Below are 6,000 nucleotides of genomic sequence, written 5' to 3' on the forward strand. Positions count from 1 at the left end.
ACCCAAAGACGATCGTGACAAAAATAGTATTTTTCCTTGTGGGGACCTGCAAAATGTCCCCACTTGTCAGAATTGTCCATGTTTTACTATCCTTGTTAGGACTTCTGGTCCCCACAAGGATAGTAAAACCAAAACCAAACACACACACACACACACACACACACACACACACACACACACACACACACACACACACACACACACACACACACACACACACACACACACACACACACACACACACACACACACACACACACACATAGACAAAGAGCAGGTAGCCTAGGGGTTAAAACGTAACCGAAAGGTCGCTAGCTTGAACCAACAAGGTTAAAAATCTGTTGATGTGCAAGGCACTTAACCCTCATTTCTCCATGGTTGCCGTTGATAATGGCAGACACTGGCCGTGACCCCGCTCTCCGAGGTCGTCTCAGGGGAAGTTGGGATATGCAAGAAACACATGTCCAATTCATATATGCATATTAGTACACACCTGTGCGTGTGTGAAATAGGATAAATATAAGCACAAACACACACACACACACACCTCATCAGCATGATCCCAGGAATGATCTACCCGGCCCAAACCCATGCAATGCCAATGCAGTGTCTGCATTATGATGAATTTACAGTACATGACACTACAACATTCTATGGCAGCCATGTTAGATCCCCATTAACATTACATAGGGAATATTTAAACAAACTATATTAGAACAATATTCAAAATTCTAAAAGTTGACCTAACTCTCTAAATAAATGGCTCTGAGCCAGCCGGGTCTTGAATGGCAGCTCGCTAGTGTCTTTGCGGTCGAGCGGTCACCGACACTGCATGATTGCGGGAGGTTGGCCTCTCATATTTCCCCCAAAACCTCTGGCTCAGATCCCAAATTAGCTGTCCATTGAAGCGAGTCACCATGAAAAAAAGAACACACTCCCTCCCTGGCTGACACCCTCACTACTCTGAGGGCACAAACTAGCCATAGAGAAGGCTAGGCAAATCAGTTGAAAAAAACTTGAAACTGACACACGAGGCCTTTTAGTATTTATCTCATGTCAATCAGCCAAAAGGCCTAGAGCAACAAAATAAACAGCTACAGATAAGAAGTGATAAAACAATAGCTTCAGTTATACTCCTGCAAATGCTTTAGAAGGAAAGTTGCCCGTTCCCTTTGTTCCACCACAATATCCCACTGCCTGACGGTCAGCTCCATAGAAGTGCATTGTGGTTTTCGGGGGTTGAGTTTATAACCGCCATTGTGAGGGACAGATTTGTTTGGGGTCCTTTTGTGGGGCTCCTGGTTAGTAGTTAGGAGGACCTGACAGGAAATAGACCTGACAGAAATTATACTGCACTCTAACTGCAGTTTTACTGCACTCTGACTGCAATCTTTGTTTTAAGGGTGATGGTACGTAACCCCTGGCAGTGGAGCTTTTCTCCCCAGAGGGCGGGAGGGAAAGGAGCCTACATCAATCAATCAATTTTATAAAGCCCTTTTTACATCAGCCGATGTCACAAAGTGCTATACAGAAACCCAGCCTAAAACCCCAAACGTAAAACCCCAAGCAATGCAGATGTAGAAGCACGGTGGCTAGGAAAAACTCCCTAGAAAGGCAGGAACCTAGGAAGAAACCTAGAGAGGAACCCAGCTCTGAGGGGTGGCCAGTCCTCTTCTGGCTGTGCCGGGTGGAGATTATAACAGTACATGGCCAAGATGTTCAAACGTTCATAGATGACCAGTAGGGTCAAATAATAATAATCACAGTGGTTGTAGAGGGTGCAACAGGTCAGCACCTCAGAAGTACATGTCAGTTGGCTTTTCATAGCCGATCATTCAGAGTTAGAGACAGCAGGTGCGTTAAAGAGAGAGAGTCGAAACAGCAGGTCCGGGACAAGGTAACACGTCCAGTGAACAGGTCAGGGTTCCATAGCCGCAGGCAGAACAGTTGAAACTGGAGCAGCAGCACGACCAGGTGGACTGGGGACAGCAAGGAGTCATCAGGCCAGGTAGTCCTGAGGCATGGTCCTAGGTCTCAGGTCCTAGGACCATGCCTCAGGACTACGTGGCCCTTTGATATCTCAACAGAGACCCTGTAATTCAGGGGCTCATCAATACTAATCATGATCACAGTCGCAATGGGAACCGGAATACATTTACCCTAACACAACATTCCCATTGATTCCCAAACAAATATGCACATGCACGTAGGCTAGTACACATGCACGCACACATACACTCGCTCATGCATGCACACACATGCGCGCACACACACACGCACACACACACACACACACACACACACACGCACACACTTGCTTATGCACAAGGGGGAAACTCCAAAACCCAATTAGTAAGTTGCTGACTGTTTGGTTAAGCAGAGAAGAGACACAGAGAAAACATTTAGCTAGTTCCCTGAAGACTAGACCACACTCTGGTTGGGCGCCCATGCCCTGTTAGAGGTCAGGGGTCAAGTCTGTGATGTCTGAGTTGGTTTCTCCATCTCCCTGTTGCACAATGAGCCAGGAGAGTTGAAATGAGGTTCAGTATATAATGTGGTGAAGAAATACATTTTCAGGTTTTGAAATACATTTCCGGTTAGTCTAAACGACTAGCTAAAGCGTAAATTGCTTTTCATAATTTTTGTATCTTCCTCTTTTGTTGACATTACCCTTGCAGCAATTGTTCCTGCGGTTCACCATCCTTTTCATTGTCACCTCAGTTGTAGCATTTTGAAAGGAGATGGTTACTTCTCTTTCCTTGAGTAAATATCCCTGGGAGAATTGGACTGCTTACCCTCCATTAGCTTATAGGGCTCTGACAGACTTCAAAGCAGCAGAATCCCCTCAGTCTTAGGAATATGATGGGCTTACAGACAAAAGAGAGGCACAAACTGTAAAACAATGTATCGTAAAATGGTTCCTCCTTACTTTCCCTTGAAAACTTGTCAGAACCTGTAAATGGATTTAGCTTAGCTAATGGTCTCTTTGAACACCTTAAAAATATAGGTAGAATGAATTGGTTGAATGTTATTACAGTTTTTTTTGATTGCTTAAGAACGATTTTCAAAACAGGACCCGTGTTTTCAAAACACTACACACAATTAGCACAACCACACACCCAATTAGCAAAACACTACAGATCCTTTGCAAAATTAAACACTCTTGTAAAAACTATACACTTCTTTTTAAAAACCACACTCTGTTACCATATGAAACACACACGTTTCACATTACTATACTCTGTTTGCACGAGTTACACTCTGCTGTGATAAACCTAAAACACTTTTAGCACTTCTACTTCCCTATGATTAGAGTAGGCTACTATCAACAAAGTACAAATATAATGTAAATTCACCAAACACTACACAAGACCAATGTTGCAGACTGAAGAACCTCATTTCTCAACACGCACAAAATGTTGACATGTAGATTCATAATACTGTAACCAAACGTCACTTTACGTATTGTAAGTTCAAAAAAAATAAAAATAAAATAACTAGACATTGTCTCTTCGCCTAGCTGGATCTGGCCAGAGAATTTCATCAACATCGCAGGCAATGTTGTCATTAGCAAGACACCTTGGAAAGAAACGTCTTGAATGACGAATCCATCCTTGCATTGCTGCTACCTCCATCTGGTCACAGGCCTCCTCCATGGCTTGGATGAGGGGTACCTCAGCCTGGAGACGGAGATCATATACCTTCCACCGCCATTCCACCGCCAAAACTCTTCTATAGGGTTGAGGAATGGAGAGTATGGTGGAAGATATGACGGTGAAATGTGGATGTTGCTGAAACCAGTTCTGAACCAGAGCAGAGCGGTGGAAAGACACATTGTCCCAGACAACAATGTATTGCATATGATCGATTTGATTTGCTGCTGTTATGTTGTGCAATTGGTCCAAGAATGTAAGTATGAGTGCTGTGTTGTAAGGGCCCATATGGGCATGGCGGTGGACGACCCCATTCTGTGTAATGGCTGCACAGAGTGTTATATTACCCCCACGTTGCCCTGGGACATTGACTATAGCCCTGTGGCCAATGATGTTTCTTCCCCTCCTTCGTGTTCTCGTCAGGTTGAACCCAGCCTCATCTACGTAAATGAACTCATGCTGGATTTCCTCTCCATCCATTCGTAAAACTCTCTGAAAAACAGTGTCAGGCAAAATTGTGTAGTTCAGTGTAGATCTAGTATACATATTACAGTACAGTAAAAGATTATGAGACAGTATGCAAGATCACACTGCTAAAGTGAATACATACCTCTGCATTATCATGCCGCAGTCGTTTCACCCTTTCGGAATTGCGCTCGAAAGGCACTCGATAAATTTGCTTCATTTGAATATGTTTTTTTTTAGGATGCGTGCCAGTGTTGATGTTGAGACCTGATGGATATCGTTGAAAATGGCGTGGTTATTGACAATGTTAGCTTGGAGCTGCTTGAGTGTTATAGCATTGTTGGCCAAAACCATGTTTACTATCTCCCTCTCTTGCTGTTCTGTGAACATAGGAGGCCTTCCCCCTTGTCGTCCCTGACCCTCAATCCTATGTAGAAAAAAAACAGTATACAATAGTACAGTAATTTCACAGGAAAAGGTAACAGAAGTGCTGATAGTGCATAGAATACGGTACTGTAAGCAGTTACTGAAACCGTGCAGATGTTTTTGATATGATATTTTTACAATACCTATTTTCCAGTCGAAATGTTCTCATCACACTTGCCACTGTATATCGGCTTAGATTTGGCTGTACTCGCAATCCAGCCTCCCTCAGCGTCAGGCCGTGGTTGACAACGTGGTCAACCAGTGTTGCGCGGATCTCATTTGTCAGATTCGGTCCTCTTTGAGCACCTTCTTGTCTTCCTCTTCCTCTTCCTCTTCCTCCCCTTCCTCCTCCTCCTCGTCCTCCTCGTTCTCCTCCTCGTCCTCCTCGTCCTCCTCGTTCTCCTCGTCGTCCTCCTCCTCCTCCTCGTCTTACTCTTTCTCTGACTCTTTCCATTGTGCTTGAAGACCGATGAACTCACCTGCTGCTTTTTATAGTGCTTATACACCTGATTGGTGTGTCTACAATTAAGCAAACGAGTGTTTGCACACCTGATGACTGTGTTGAACCAATTGGTTGGACGGTGTGGTAATTTGACAGTCAGTGCTTTGGTATTGCAAGGACGTGACTTCATGATAGATTTTTGTGTGTAATGTATGTTATGTGTGTTTAGTGTTTTGCAAATCACTGTGTGTAGAGTTTTGCAACAAGTGTGAGGTTGACAATGTGCTTATAGTTGTGCAAATATGGGCTGATGTTTTGCTTCTTGAGTGTACGGTTTTGCTAATAGTGTACTACTTTTAATTTTAGTGTGTAAGCAATCCAAAAGAACTGTAATGCGTTCATGCAAGAGTTTTGCCCATGGATATCCTATTTCTAAACAATAATTCCAATTATCCATTACTGAGTTTCCTGAAGAAAAATTGTTTCACATAAAATATTGTGTTGAAACATCATAGAGTTTATAGAGTTCGGCATTTCTCTGTCAAATGGTCTTGTCTCGTGTATTGTTCAGGTTTAAAAGATACTTGACACAGATGTAGAGAAGTGCACTGAACTAATGTCAAACTCATGTAGAGCAACATAAATCACATGATTTACATTTTCTCAAGATTTTCTTTTGGCAAATCCAAAAGATGTCATAGGACTACAGCCATGCAGGCCTGAAACTCTAGGCCAACATGTGGCATGACTTTCTATGTACCATCAAGGATATTACGCTTAGCCGTGTCCGAGTGTTTATGAAGATATACAGTGGGTATCATACGTTTTCACCCCCCTTGGATTTCTTTTTTTTTGCGTACAATGTGGGGTTTAAATAGATTTAATCATAATGTTTTTGTCATTGATATATATATACTGTATATATATACACTACCGTTCAAAAGTTTGGGGTCACTTAGAAATGTCCTTGTTTTTGAAAGAAAAGCATATTTTTTGTCCATTAAAATAACATCA

The sequence above is a fragment of the Salvelinus namaycush genome, chromosome 21 (genome assembly GCF_016432855.1).
Source record: "Salvelinus namaycush isolate Seneca chromosome 21, SaNama_1.0, whole genome shotgun sequence".
Lineage (NCBI taxonomy): Eukaryota > Metazoa > Chordata > Actinopteri > Salmoniformes > Salmonidae > Salvelinus > Salvelinus namaycush.